The sequence below is a fragment of the Sorex fumeus genome, unplaced genomic scaffold, assembly GCF_029834395.1.
Source record: "Sorex fumeus unplaced genomic scaffold, SorFum_2.1 ptg000043l, whole genome shotgun sequence".
NCBI classification, from domain to species: Eukaryota; Metazoa; Chordata; class Mammalia; order Eulipotyphla; family Soricidae; genus Sorex; species Sorex fumeus.
In genome coordinates, this window is record NW_026606100.1 from 32,313,531 (window position 1) to 32,328,335 (window position 14,805).

The 14,805-nt window shown below is 48.2% G+C and overlaps 1 protein-coding gene across 1 annotated transcript in view; it reads right to left on the reverse strand.

The window, feature by feature from the left end:
- Positions 1 to 14,805, reverse strand: part of NT5C2 (5'-nucleotidase, cytosolic II) — a 139,921-nt gene that overhangs the window by 81,567 nt on the left and 43,549 nt on the right. The window lies entirely within an intron of this gene.

Genomic DNA, 14,805 nt, shown 5'->3' on the forward strand with positions numbered 1-14,805 from the left:
CCCGGCTCGGCGCGCAGAACCCCGGCCGCCGCCGCCACCCTCCCCGGCGCCACACTGCGGCAAGCGGGGCGCGCCGCGGACTTTCGCCTCGGTCCCTCGCGGCCACCTGGGGATTTCAAGTCGCAGCCGGACGGAACTTGCAGCCGAGCGGTGGGATGAGAGGCGCGTTGACAGTGCCAGACTTGTGCAACCCCGGGCATAGCACGCCCACCGACCCCTCTGCAGGTCCCGGCGCTCGCTGCCTCTCTGCGCTTCCAGGCCTTGTAATCCGAGGCTTTCACTGAACTGGGAGGTGGCTTCCTTCTTCTCAGTCCCGGAGTCTTCTAGTGGAACATCTCTAAGGACCCCTCCCCACACCCTCACCCCTCCGCAATCCAGGTCCTTTGAACCCCCCAGGTAGCTAGAAATACTGACTTTGGAGTTGGCCAGAACGGGATTGGGTCCCAGTGACCTGGCCTGGCTCTACCCAGTTTCGTCTTCTGTAACTGGGAATAAAGAACAATAGTTCCCAACAGTGTCCCAGCGAAGGATGAAATAACAGAGAGAGTCCTCAGCACTGCCCTGGCCCATGGTTGACATTCAGAAAATGTTATTTTACCAACCCACTCACCCACCACCAACTCACGGTCTGCAAGGAGACGCCAACGACACACTATTTCCAGAGCCATGAATGCCTCCTGTTAGAAAGTACTTGTCGGTACTTGTTGGTACAGCGCCGACCTGTTAGAAAGTACTTGTTGGTACTTGTTAGAAAGTACTTGCTTTCTCTCAGCCCAAGTTCTGTAGTCTCAGAGAATAAGCCTAATTTCTTGTGGGCCTTCTACTTTTCAGACACTTCAATGAAGGCTTCTGCCCCCAAATTGTCTCAACTCAAGATCAGAATCTCTGGCTAGGATGATTGCTCTGCTGTTGAGCACTTGACTCTGGGTTCCATGGCCAGCCCTGCGAAAAAGCAAGACCAGAGTCGCCCAGGCACTCCGCTGTTCTCTTTTCCCTGTGCTTCGAGGGTCTTTGTCCTCGTTCCACATTGTAGTGGCTCTTTTAGAGCAGTTGTCCAAGACAGAAATAAGTAAATATGTGCGATCCTATCAGAGCCAAGCAGACCTAAAGCTGCTTCCTTGTGAAACTTACTCACGCTATAGAGTTCTTGGCACCCGTGCTCGTGACTCTGTGAGCCTCCAGTCAACTAAATCTGCCAAGACTTTCAGTAAGTGCTCTGCTGGAACATTTCTACCCCCTCTCGTGTTTCTGAGCCAACTTTAACTCAGGTCAATTGAGGACAGACCTGGGTCACCTACGAGATTATTCAGGATCTGTGAAAAATAAATAGTTGAAAATTCTAATAACACTTGGGGGGGGGGGGCTGCCACACCCTGCAGTGCTCAGGGATCACTCTTGGAGACCATATGGGATATCAGGGATTGAACCTGGATTGGGTGGGTGCAGGGCTCACCCAATCTATCTCCACCACCCATACTCTCTCTTCAGTCCTTTAACACCACCTTTAAACCAAGTGCATTTGGACAAAGGTCCTAGTTGTCTCTTAAGGACTATGACAATCAATAGCATGTATGCATAATGTTGCATGCAGTGTGTATGCAACATAGGTGCTCAGTATTTTGTATGCACAATATCCAAAAGACCAAAAGGATACACGTAATTGGGCATGTTAATAGTGTCTTTCTTGGGGCTGGAGCAATAGCACAGCGGGTAGGGCATCTGCCTTGCATGAGGTCGATCCGGGTTCGATTCCCAGCATCCCATCTGGTCCCCTGAGCACCACCAGGGATAATTCCTGAGTGCAGAGCCAGGAGTAACCCCTGTGCATCGCCAGGTGTGACCCAAAAAGCAAAAAAAAAAAAAAAATTAAAAAAATAGTGTCCTTCTTTCAGTGATAAGTGTAAGCTGTTTCTTTTACATCTTTCTTTTTGGGGGGGGGGGAGGGATCGGGCTTGAACTATCTTAGCACAGAGGGTAGGGCATTTGCCTTGCACGCAGCTAACCCAGGTTTGATTCCTCCACTCCTCTCGGAGAGCCCGGCAAGCTACCAAGAGTATCCCATCCGCACGGCAAAGCCTGGCAAGCTACCCATGTGTATTCGATATGCCAAAAATAGTAACAACAAGTCTCACAATGGAGATGTTACTGGTGCCTACTGGAGCAAATCGATGAACAACGGGAAGACAGTGCTACAGTGCTACAGTTTTGGGGCCACACCGTCAGTGCTCAGGACTTACTCCTGTCTCTGCACTCAGGAATTACTCCTGGCTGTGCTCGGATGCTGGGGATCCAAGGCAGGGCAGCTGCATGCAAGGAAAACAACCTACCTGCTATACTATCACTCTGGTCCCAAATTCTCAGATTTTCTATATTGTTGACTTTTATAATCTCAAGGATAATTTTTGAGAAATAAAAGAAGAAAACGTATAACAGAGATATTGGCTAAAGGAAAGAAAAAATGGTGGGAGAGGGTACCAGAAAGATAACTTAATAGGTTGAGTACATTCTTTGCACTCACCTGGTTCCCTGAGCACCACAAGGGATGACCCCCTAACTTCAGCTTTAATGTTTTAAAAGATAAAAGCTCTTGAAACCTACCCCCCAAAATGTTTGCCAAAAAAAAAAGACAAGAAATTGGGCCTTGTGACTTTCAAGCCATGCCAGTGTATTACCACCTTCTAATCAAGGGCTGGGAGCCTGAGGAGGCAGAACAAAGCTGTGAGTGGCTTGCTTGGGAACTGTAATGACATTAGCGGAACTGCCTCAGCACTGCTTGGCAAGAGAAGCCATTCTACAGTGGCCTTGGATAGCCTTTGACCAAGCTTCCCGCCCACGCATCCACTCTGTTTTCCCCAGGATACCATCAACTCTGAGTCACCCAGAATGTGAGCACCACTCTCGGGTCACTCATCAGTTTTCTCCTGCTTGGCAGAAGCGCACAGGGAAATAGAAGCATTGCTCAACACCCTGGCCCTGGGCCGGGGAACAGCCTTGCACGAGCCAAAAATGCTTCTCCTAGGAAGTGCTCGATCTGGTTCCAACCCGCCCATCCCAGGACTCCTCTTCCTCCCACTGCTTCTTCTCACAGACGGACTCAGCACATACCAGGACAGGATCCCAGGATGGGTCTGTTATGCAGGAGACCAGCAGAAAACATTTAGACATTCTGAGTTCAGCCCCAGAGACAGGACATCTGCAGAACATGCAGGAGCACCTGAATCTGATCTTCAAAACTCCACAGTGAGCTTTCACCATGTACTAACTGGAACCAGCAGCAATGTGGATTTCTAGCCCACGGGAACGTTCTACCTGTTTGGAAACATGGACTTTAGACAATATAGTTATGGGTCCCAGAGATGGTACAGGGGTTAAGGTCTTACTTGGGGCTGACCCCAGTTCCATCCTCAGCACTGCCCAATTTCCCCTGGTACCGTGGGGAATCACCCTGAGTACAGAGCCAGGAGTTGTCCCTGAGCACTGCCAGGTGTGGTACCAGTGCTTGCCTCCCAAATAATTTATTTTACGACAATGTTGGTAAGTACTGTGCAGGTAAATTAGAAGATACCTTGAGGAAAGGAGAGGGGCTACGTTTGAGGGATAAATGCGGGTCAGGAACACCTCCTTGAAGAAATGACATTTCAACAGTGACCAGAATAGGTCTCGAAACAGACTTTAGGCAAAATTCTGAATCGGGGACTGATTTGAAAGAGTGGAGAATTCTGGACAGATGGAAGTGTAGACTCAAGACCCTAATGTGGGGTTGGAGCAACAGTTCAGCAGGTTGGGTGCTTGCCTTACACGCAGCCAACCCAGGTTTGATCCCCAGCATCCCGTGTGGTTCCCCGAACACCACCAGTGCAGAGCCAGGAGTCAGAAGCCCTGAATATTACCAGGTGTGGCCCAAAACACAAAACAAAAGCCCTGAAGGAAGAAGAAGAAGCCTGTGCATCTGAAGTCTGCAGGCTAAAAAGAAAGGAAGTGGCAAACGGTCCTGGAGGGAGAAAGGGCTGACCTTGCGGGAAGGGACAGACCATATAAATGGCCTGCACTTTCAGTTCAGAGGGAACTATTTGAGGACATAGAGCAGAGGGTAGCAGGATCAGACCTGCAGTTTGAATGAATGCAATGTAACCGACCAATTACCTCACACATTCCTGAAAATCAGTTCATTAGAAGCCAGAAAAAACTTGTTAGGTGTCGGTTGCAAATGTACATTGTGTGTTGACAACGTGGGACAGGCAAGATCTGCAACCTTTATCACTACCGTTGGACTATCGAATGGCTTTTGCAGCAGATACTGACGAGCCAAACTCATCCTCCACCCACACGTTAGCCCAGAGTTGGCAAGTAGCTATGCAATGTGGAGAACATTGCATTATCAGTCCTGGGACAAATTAGTGACCCCAAAGAGTTTCAAAATTTCAGGAGAGGAAGATTGCTGAGGAGACAGCAAAGTCAGAAGGATTTTTCTTCAGACTTACAAAGATAGTTATAATTTTTTTTTTAATTTTTAGGCACACCTGGCTGTGCTCAGCACTTACTCTTGGCTCTGTGCTCAAGGATAACTCCTGGTGGGTTTAGGGAACCATACAGAGTACGAGGGGTCCATCTCGGGTTGGCTGTCTGCAAGGCAAGCTCTGTACTATTCCTCTGGGCCCCAATTAAAAAAAAATAAAGAGGGCAAAAGTGAGAGTTCAGCAAGTAAGACACTTGTTTTGCATGTGGCTGACCCAGGTTTGATCCCTGGCACACAATTATGGTCCTTGAGCCCCTCCAGGAGTGATCCCTGAGCCCAGAGCCAGGAGTAAACCCCGAGCACCTTTGAGTGTGGCTCTAAAACCAAAAACAAGAAATGATAATAAACAAAAGAGGATCAGAGAGAGATCAAAGGGACAGAGTAGTATTCCCAAGTGGGTGATACTGCCCTCTCAGGGGGCACAGGAACGAGAAGTGTTTTAGGAACAATTGAAGGGCATTTTTCATTTACTTAAAGAAAGTAGATTTTCAGGGGGTGCTGAGTGATTTTTTTTAATTTCTGAAAAGGCCAAATAAGTTTGGAAATAAAAATGTCCTTTAATTGGGCCAGAGTGATAGTATAGCGAGTAGGACATTTGCCTTGCACATGGCCGGCCCAGGTTCAAACTCCAGCATCCCATATGGTCCCCCAAGCACTGCCAGGAGTAATTCCTGAGCGCAGAGCCAGGAGTAACCCCTGAACACCACTGGGTGTGACCCAAAAAAGCAAAAAATAATAATAAAAGTAAAAATAAAAAGGGTCTTTAAACTGCTGGGAGAGGGGGGTTGCCACATCTGTGGAAAACAGTTTGGCATATAATGACCCATGACCCACCAATTCCACTTCTGGAGTAAAAACCCCATAAGACTGACAACAGAGACTTAAACAGTGATCGGGGAGCTGGAGTGATAGTACATTGGGTAGGGTGTTTGCCTTGCACGTGGCCGACCTGGGTTCGATTTCCAGCATCCCATATGGTCCCCCAAGCACCGCCAGGAGTAATTCCTGAATGCATGAGCCAGGAGTAACCCCTGTGAATCGCCAGGTGTGACCCAAAAAGCCAAAAAACAAGAACAAAAACAAACAAACAAACAAAAAACCAGTGATCCGTCTGCCAGTAACCACTGGCACCCGAGTTATTACATAAGCAGCAACCTGGTGTCATCAATACAAAACCGGATAAACAAAAATATGGTACACACACAGATGGACTATCATTCAGCCATGAAGTCCAAGATTCATGTTATTCTTTCCCAAGCAAAGCTTAGGGAAGAATTAACATGAATGTGCGAGGTCAAACATGTGATGCCCTGAACCACCACTGTGATCCCAGGTGCCACAAGTATGAGAAGCACCCCTAGCCCCACAACAACCAAGCATGTAAGCAGCAGTGTGTAACCCCTGACATGGCAACAACCAGCACAATGAAGGGAAGTGAATGGGCGTAGGGGGGAAGGAGTGAAATTCTATTGCTTCTATAGTGTGGAAGAAACATGAAGACATTGTGCAAAGGGCCCAGAGGAATAGTGCAGCGGGTTGCAAGTGTGGGGCCACAATTTCAAATCCCTGGTGTCCCACATGTGCCCAGAGTGAGTCTCCCAACTCTGTTATCCCGCAAACCCTGGTGCCATGAGCAATTTCAGGCCATACCACAGCGAAGTGTCCAAGCACCACTAAAAGGGACATCACCTGCAGGCACGGAAACTCAGATATGAGAGATCCCTGGTGAGTAGGCAGGTGTGTGATCGCCAAAGTGACCCCAGACAAGTATCCCAACTGTGTGTCTCAAAGAGTATTGCTGGGCCAAAAAGATAGGACAGTGGGTAGTGCGCTTGCCTTGCATGCAGCAGACCCAGGTTTGATTCCCAGCACCCTGTATGATCCCCTAAGCCCTGAGCACCACTGAGGGTGGCCCAAATACAAACCAGAAGCTTTTTTTTTCAAAAGTATACAACCCCACTGAGCACATCTACAAGCACCACAAATAATGCAGTACAAATCTAGTAAGCAACACGGCTGAGTGTGTGAGTACCACAACCAGCAAGAAGACACCCTGCCATGAGCACCACAACCAGATGTGTGTATAGCTCTCAGTATTTAAAAATAAATACTTTTTTTAAAATTAAAACACTGTGATTCACAAAGTTATTCAGGGTTGGGTTTTAGACATGCAATGTTCCAGTACCGATCCTACCACCAGTGTTAACTCCCCCCACCAGTGTTCCCAGGTTCCCTCCCAGGTCCTCCAATGCCCTACAGCCTACCCTTTTTTTTTTCTTTTTGGGTCACACCCGGTGATGCACAGGGGTTACTCCTGGCTCTGCACTCAGGAGTTACTCCTGGTGGTGCTCAGAGGACCATACGGGATACGCTCTACCCGCTGTGCTATCTCTCCAGCCCCTACCCTTTTTTTTTAATTCAAAAACTTATTTATTTTATTTTCCCTTTACACTTTATATAAACACCATGGTTTATGATTATTTATTACAGGTATTCAATATTTCAAAAAAATATATTGAAAGCTCCAGGTCGCTTTCCGGATGTTCAGGCCAAGCCTCACACAAGAATGAAGTCCCACAGAACCCACACACAAGAATGAAGTCCCACGGAACCCAGATAATGCGGAACTTTGTGACCTTAGACTCTGGACTCAACGGGACTGGAACAGAGATCCTCTACCTGCTTCCCCCAGTCTCGGGTGACTCAGGGATCACACCCATAAACCACACCCTGCTGGCACCAGATAGTCTCCTCATCAGCCTCCCTCCAGAACACACGGATACTCCTCCCAGACGGGCGTATAAAAGGAGGCTCCCAGAACCATGCCACCGGATTCCGCACCAGGCTGTGGGGCGGGTGGGAGCCCTCCCCATTCCAAGGGACCCAGCCCCGGGCAGCTGACCTCCGCTGCCCAACAACCACCACACTCCAGGCCGCTTTCTGGACCGAGCGGCCGCGTGACACATTATAAAACACTTCCTACCTACTTATGTCTCTCGGAGAGCCCTGCAAGCTACCGGGAGTATCCAGCCCACACGGGCAGAGCCTGACAAGCTCCCAAAGACGTATTCGATATGCCAAATACAGTAATGACAATAGGTCTCATTCCCCTGACCCTGAAAGAGCCTCCAATCGTTGGGAAAAGACAAATAAGAAGAAGCTGCTAAAGTCTCAGGACTGGGAGGAATAGAGATGTTACAGGCGCCCGCTCGAGTAATTCGACTATCAATAGGATGACAGTAATTCAGTATTTCAACACCAATCCCACCACCATTATACCTTCCCCATACCATTGTCTCTGGTTTTCCCAAACATTCATTAAACCTGCTCCCAAAGAAGGATCTTAATAATTTTTATAATGATTTTTTCTTTTTTTTAATTGAATCATTGTGAGATACAGTTACAAAGCTTTCATATTTGAGTTTCAGTCATACAATGATCAATACCCATCCCTCCACCAGTGCACATTTTCCACCACCAAAGTCCCAAGTATCTTCCTCATCCCAACCCTTCCTCTGCCTGTGTGGTAGACAATTTCCACATTACTCTCTCTCTACTTTGATTACATTCAATATTTCAACACCCCTGCATGGCAGAGCCTGGCAAGCTACCTGTGAGGTATTCGATATGCCAAACACAGTAACAGCAAGTCTCATGATGGAGACGTTACTGGGCCCGCTCGAGCAAATTGATGAACGGGAGGACCGTGACCATGACCAATTTCAACACCAGTCCCACCATAATTATTTGGAATTTTCCTGCCACCACTCAAATCTGCCAAAGAGGCAATGCTAGACAATTTGTTTCATATTGCTTGTTATGAATAGCAGAAGATGTCCTGGAATTCTAAAATTTTAGATAATTAGGGTCTGGAGAGATCTCTGCAGTGAGCTGCTCAGTTCCAAGATTTTTTTTTTTTTAGTGAATCACTGTGAAATACAGTTACAGGGTTACAAATTTCTGTGATTACATTTTGATCATTGTTTGAGTACCCATCCTGCCATCAGTGCCCATTCTCCACCACCAATGTTCCCAGTATCCCTCCTGCCACCCCTATCCCTTCCCACCCCATGCATCTGTGGCAGACACATTCGCTCTAACTCTCTCTCTCTCGCTTTCTCTCTCTCTCTCTCTCTCTCTCTCTCTCTCTCTCTCTCTCTCTGGTGTAATGGTTCACAACATAGAGCCTGCCCTTTTGACAGGTAACTTTTTAAAGTTTGGTTGTTCAAGCTCATGTCTCATGATTTCAGTATTGACTGTGTGGTTTGGGTGTTTGGCTCTTCCATTCCCTGACACCATGGATAGACCTGAATCCCCGTGACCCCTGCCCCCATTGCTTCTCATCTGTTTCTTCTCCCCCTCCCCTTAATTCTGTCTTTCCTTCTCCTCCCTATACTCTGGGGCTAAGAGCGATCTATGCAAATCCCGGGGCCTCTTTAAACCATTGCACTCCCTCATCCACTTACTCTAAATACCACATATAAGTGATATCACCCAGTGCTTATACTTTTTCTTCTGGCTTACTTTATTTAACATGATATCTTCCAGTTCGTCACCCTCAGTTCTTGCAGTAGCATCAACCCCAACCAAGGGAGGTCGGGGGAAAGAATAGAAAAAAGAAGACAATCTTATGCTAAGTAAAACTCAGCCAGACACAAAGGGACAAATATCATATGTGATTCTGTTTGTTGGAAATGACCTAGCAGAGGCAAAGGCAGTGGCAGAAAGCAGGTTAAAGTCCCCAGGGGCTGGCAAGAGGGAGAAATGGAATCATGAACAGTTCCTATTTGGAGGGATGAAAAGTTTTGAAAGCAGAAAGTGATGATGGTTGGATAACACTAAGAATGCAACTAACGGCATTGAATTATACACCTAAAAATGGTCAAAGTAGCGAATTTCATGTTGATGAGGTAACTCAATACCCTTTTAATATTAAAAAAAATATTAGGGGGTCAGAGCGATAGTACAGCAGAGAGTAACTGCTTGTTCAACCCTGCAAGCTGTTGAGCCAGGTTTGATCCCTGGAACCCCATATGGTCCCCCAAACACCACCAGGGGTGTCTTAACTCCAGAGCCAGGAATAATCCCTGAGCACCACCAGTATAGCCCTAATACAAAAAACCAAAACGCTTTTTAAAATATTTTTGTGTGTGTCTTGTTTAGTTTTGGGACCACACTTGGCAGTGCTCAGGGCCTACTCATGGCTCTGCTTTGAAGAATTATTCCTGGTGGGTTCGGGGCACCATATGGGGTGCTGGGGATTGAAACCAGGTTGGCTGTGTATACAGCAAGCACTTTAACCACTGTACTATCTCTTTGGCCCCCTAAATAGTCTTTTAATAATTCTTTTTAATATTCACAAAAAAATTTTAAGGGGCATAAGGAGTTGGTACTGTGGTAAAGTGGCTGCCTTGTAGGTGTGAGGCCCAGGGTTCTACCCCAGCACCTCCCCACATGCCAAGTGCTGTCCTGGGGGCACTGCCATTATGACCCCACGCCCCACCATGAGTGGGACTTTCCACACCCCACAACTGGGAGGGTGTTCCAGCACCAGATATCACAGCATCAACAACAGGCAGGGAAGGGGGAAGTGTGTTTAGAAAGGACTCCATCATCAGAGCACTGCCATTGGCCCAGCTGATCACAGGTCACCAGGAGTGGCCCTCGGGTCTCCTGAGTTCCCTCCCAAAAGCAGGGGGGAAAAAGAAAATCAAAGACACAAATAGGACCATTTCCGTCCTGTTCACTGGACTCCTACAGTCGCCACTCTCGATGCCTGCTCCCCAGATCTCTGCAGATACTGTGCTCTCTGCCCCAAAACCTCTGTCACTTTGTTTACTTCGATTGCTTGTTTGCGGCAGGACCCAGCAGTGCTCAGGGCTTACTCGTAGCTCTGCACTTTGGAATTCTTCTAGTGGGACTCAGGAGACCTTATAGGGTGATGGGAATAGAACCTGGGTCAGCCACATGCAAGGCAAATGCCCTACCTGCTATACTATATCTCCAGCCTTTTTTTTTTCCCCCAATCTTTCTGGTTTGAGACTGCACTCAGTAATGCTCAGGAATCACTCCTGGTGGGACTCCTGCCATGGCCCCAGCTCTGTCCAGCATGACCCGGGTGGCCCCCAAAACCCTGGAATGTGGGCAACACCACATAGTGATACTGAGCACTAACCACCAAGCTCACTGCAGGCCAGGCAGCAGGAAGTCCCCCCACCCAGCCTGAACAAAAACCAAAAACAACAAAGAGAAAGAAAAACAATCAGTGTTCTCATACTGACGCACCTTTGCCCCACCTTGTGACATCATCAGCAGTCTCTTGCCTCAGCATCCTGAGCAGGACACCAGTCAGATTTGTTTCCGTGGAGATCTGACCTCCCCGGCCCCTCCAGTCTCCATCGCCAAACCGTCTAATTAGTGACCCACTGTTGGGCTGAAAGTGGAAAAAGCTTTTCCCAGTGGGGCAGGAACTGACAGCCCACCCCAAGAGCAGTCAGCACACCCAAGCACCCATGCTCTGGGATTAAGCACCCCTATTCGATCAGAGCTAAAGATTAATGCACACTCACTCCTGCCAGGAGAAAGAACTTCACTGGGGTTTGTGTGTGATAGGGACGGGGCGGGGAGGTGTGTGCTGAGGGGTGGGGGAGGACTGGGTGACAACTTCCTGTGATTTCCACAGGCTCCTCCTGGTTCGGTGCTCTGGGGAGTCAATCCCATGGGCCTCAAGGATTGAATAGGCTCAGCAAGGCCTTGCCCACTCTCCATTACTATCTCTCTGGCCCTGCTTGTAGTTTTCGCATTTGTTTGGCAGTGCTGGGCCTTCATGCATGCCTGGACCCAGCACAGTGGAAGGCAGTTTCCCTGTGGGCGCGACTCAGGTTCCCTGTGGGAGAAGCACCCCATTCCTGTGGCCACATTTCCCTCTGCATGCTGCTCCCTCTCCCAGCCCACAGTCCACAGTCCCTCTCTTTGTACTTTGGGTTGTACTTTCAAGACAAACAAAGCCAAGGATGCAAAGTAAACAAGTGACCTTAGTTGTTACCTGTGAGTACAGATAAGAGGAAACACAGCTGGCAGGCTGCAGCTGGAGACGGCACCATGAACTGAGCTCATGTTTTGCACACAGGAGGCCAGGGAACAATCCCAGGACCTCAAGTCTCTCCCCAGCAACCCCGTCTCCAGCACCAATTCAGGAGTAGTCCCTAAAAACCGGCAGGAGGAGCCCCCAAATCAAAAATCCAGGGAAAAAAAAGAGGATCTGGGGGTTGGGTTTTTTTGGTAGGGGAAGGGCTGGGTTATACTTGGTGCTGAGGGCTTACTCCTGGCTCTGTGCTCAGGGATCACTCCTCACAGTGTGCGGGGGAACCATACAGGTGCCAGGGATGGAACCAGGCTCAGTCATGTGTAAGGCAAATGCCTTAACCCCTGTACTATCTCTCGAGCCCAAGAACTAAGAGATTGAAAAAGAAAACCCAGGGGCTGGAGCAATAGCACAGCAGGTGGGTGTTTGCCTTGCACACGACTGACCCGGGTTTGATTCCCAGCATCCCATATGGTCTCCTGAGCACCGCCAGGAGTAATTCCTGAGTGCAGAACCAGGAGTAACCTCTAAGCATTGCAGGGTGTGACCCAAAAAGAAAAAAAAAAACCAAAAAACCAGAGTCCTGGAAGACTCAGGGAATCTGAGTCAGTACTGCCGTCAGGAACAATGTTATTTCTCTGCAGCTTTGGGGGTTCCTTCCTCCTCTAACGGACCCTCTTCACACTTATGGGACAGCCCATTTCCTGGCTCATGGGTGTCTCTCTCCACCACCATTGACTGCAAGTCCCTCCATTCAACATAGCTGGATGAATCAGGAGCCACGCAGACCTATGGGGCCCATCGCTGTTGAAATGAAAGGTGCTGTTTTTGGATTTCTCTCATCAGTGATTCTCAAACTTTACCAGGCATCAGGGTTGTCTGGGGACCTCTCTAAGGCAAATTCCAGACCCAAAGCCAGTCTCTGGTCACATGGTCCAGAAATTCACCATTTAAACAAGCTCCCCAGGTAATTCTGATGCAGGTGGTCCAAGTGTTCTCTGACAATGCTGTCTACCTCATGCCTGCATGTGGCAGTAATCGATGTTGCCATGGCAGCAGCCAATCTGAGCCACCTCCTGCCTCCTGCTGCCCAGGCAACAGCTGACTTCTTGGGCCTCTTCCTTGTTTGTGAGCCCAAGGAACCATCTGCCAGCAGTCTTCAGAGTATTGCAGAAATGATTCAATTGACCCGTACAGAGGCACTGACTCACGGCTGCAGGAGCAGGGATTACACATTCAGACGTCACCTCCCCTCTAGGGCACGTCTCTTAATGCCCCTTCTCCGCTCCCCTGCAGATGTCAGATTCGGCCCTTCATGAGTGCACTGCACTGACCGGGTAGTGGGCGTTCCCAGAGAGCCAATGGGCTCAGCCTGCCACCAGCTGGAGCTCTCCCTGGCCTGGGACCTACCGAAATGTTCTCTGCAGTGAAAAGCAAGGACAACTTCCATCTCAGGAATGTGTTGCCGAAGTGGCTAATTTTATTTTAAGAGGTTGTGGGAGGCACACCTAGTGGTGCTTAGGGGGTGCTCTTCTGGAGGTGTTCAGGGGGCCGTGAAGGGGCCAAGGATCAAGCCTGGGGCTCCTGCTTGCAGACTTGTGCTCCAGCCTTTGGAGCTGTTCCCAGCGCCTACTACTTTTCCTTTAAGGAAACCTTAGAGCCTTTTTCTCACCAAATCCTTAGGTACAAGGAAACTTATCTACAAGAAAGTCCTTTAAGGAGTTAGAGATTTTAGAAGGATCCTATTAGAGATAAATACTTGCATCTGCAACTAATCTTAAAGGTATCGTCAATAATGTGAACCCTGAGACAAAGGTACTGTCATCTGGCACCGCACGGAGGCAAAAGGGACCAGGAACAGTCACCCGGCACAGAGGCATGAGGGAGCAGGTAGAATTGAGTTCACTAATCAGTTGACCTTCTACAGGAAGAGGCCCCTGAATTCTCTAGGTGTGGCCACACCAAAGCTGTGCTCAGGACTTGCTCCTGGCTCTGTGCTCAGGGTACCAGGGTTCAAACCCAGGTGTGTCGCACACAAGGCCTTACCCATTGTACAGTCTGTCTAACCCATGGATGGAACCAATTAACCATCAGTTTCCTTGAATGCAGAAATGAGAGGAATGTGAGTGTCAGAGGGATGCAATATAAGATAAGGTTTCCCCTGGTCATTAAGGTGACAGCGGGGTGGGGCTGGAAGGGGGGCAGGAATCAAGCAAGGCCTATCACCTTATGAACATTGGAAAGAGGCAGAAAGCAGATTCTCCCTGGAACCTCGGAAGGAAGTAGGAACATCTTAGTGTTAGCACCCTGCCCTCCCTCCCTTTCAGGTGTCTGACCTTCAGCACGGGCAAGCAATACATTTGTGTTATTTAACTCCACTGAGTGTGATGACAGACTACGTCGGCAATAGGAAACGAACACACAGGGAATTCCGAGAAGGAGACCAGAAGCAAGCACAGTTGGAGGTGGGCTTCCCTGAGCGATGCCAGACTTTCCTTCTTGCTAGCGGGGAGGCCCTCCATTCTCTAAGCTCTCTGGGGAGGCTTGCCTTCAAGCCGCATGGTCACAGCACCCACTGGGGCAACCCCTGAGCACAGAGCCCAAGAAGATCCCCAGCACCACTGGGTGTGGTCCAAAAACAAATTGAAAAAAAAAAACCATAAAGAAATAGTGGCTTTATCCCCTTTCAGGACTTTTCAGAATCTTTCTTTTTAATTTTAATTTTTATAAAATTGTTCACAATTATGAAAGTTAATATTCCTACACCAATCCTATCACCACTACACCTTCCCACCACCATTATGTCCAACTTTCCCAAACACTATCAAAGCCTGCCTCAAAAGCAAGCCCTAAACGATTTATTTTGTATTACTTGTTATGATTTAATTCGCTAAAAATGATCAAAAAGGATTTTCTTAGAAGAAAGTGTGTGAAGATTGTTGTATCTTACCCTGGAGCTATGAAGCCCTTGTGTGAGAGATTACTAACATGTTGTTACAGGTTAAGCCTTGTACGTTAATATTTTCTTAATCGAGATTGGTTGTCTTCTATTTTAAATCCCATCCAATGTGGTGTGGTACTCCTGATATATCAGTGGTGGTATAAGATGTCACTCCAGGAACTCTTAATTTTTGATGGGTTGATACACCTGGAGTTATTTTTTTTTTTTTTTTTTTTTTTTTTGCTTTTCAGGTCACACCTGGCA